The following is a 500-nucleotide window of genomic DNA, read 5'->3' on the forward strand; positions in this document are numbered from 1 at the left end:
GTGGATGATCATGACATATCATGCATATATTGCACTTGTGGAAGTGGATTCCCACATTGAGTTATAAACATCATGCATCATTAACATTATGCACATATTATTACTTATGGTTATGATATTTGTTTATGAAATGTATGTTGATACATTATGGTTTATGTTGATGAACGGTGAGTTATGATGTCGGTTATAGAAACATATGTGTATATTATTATTTGGGGTTATGATTCACACTTATGTGTTATTTAAATATAGTCATGACATCTTGTCGATGAATGGTATATTGCTAAATGGTGACTTATGATATTGATGGAAATAAGTGTTGTTTAAATTACATAGGTTGATTTGATAATTAGTACAACTGATGAGTTATAATGTAATATGTTATATATATATATATGAACTGTTTTTCATATCTGAGTGTAATATTCTGAGTAAGTCCACGCCGTCAATGAATTATATTCATTAGATGTCTTACTCTCTCTATTTCTCTTCTTTTCTAT

The sequence above is a fragment of the Lupinus angustifolius genome, chromosome LG08, assembly GCF_001865875.1.
Source record: "Lupinus angustifolius cultivar Tanjil chromosome LG08, LupAngTanjil_v1.0, whole genome shotgun sequence".
Lineage (NCBI taxonomy): Eukaryota > Viridiplantae > Streptophyta > Magnoliopsida > Fabales > Fabaceae > Lupinus > Lupinus angustifolius.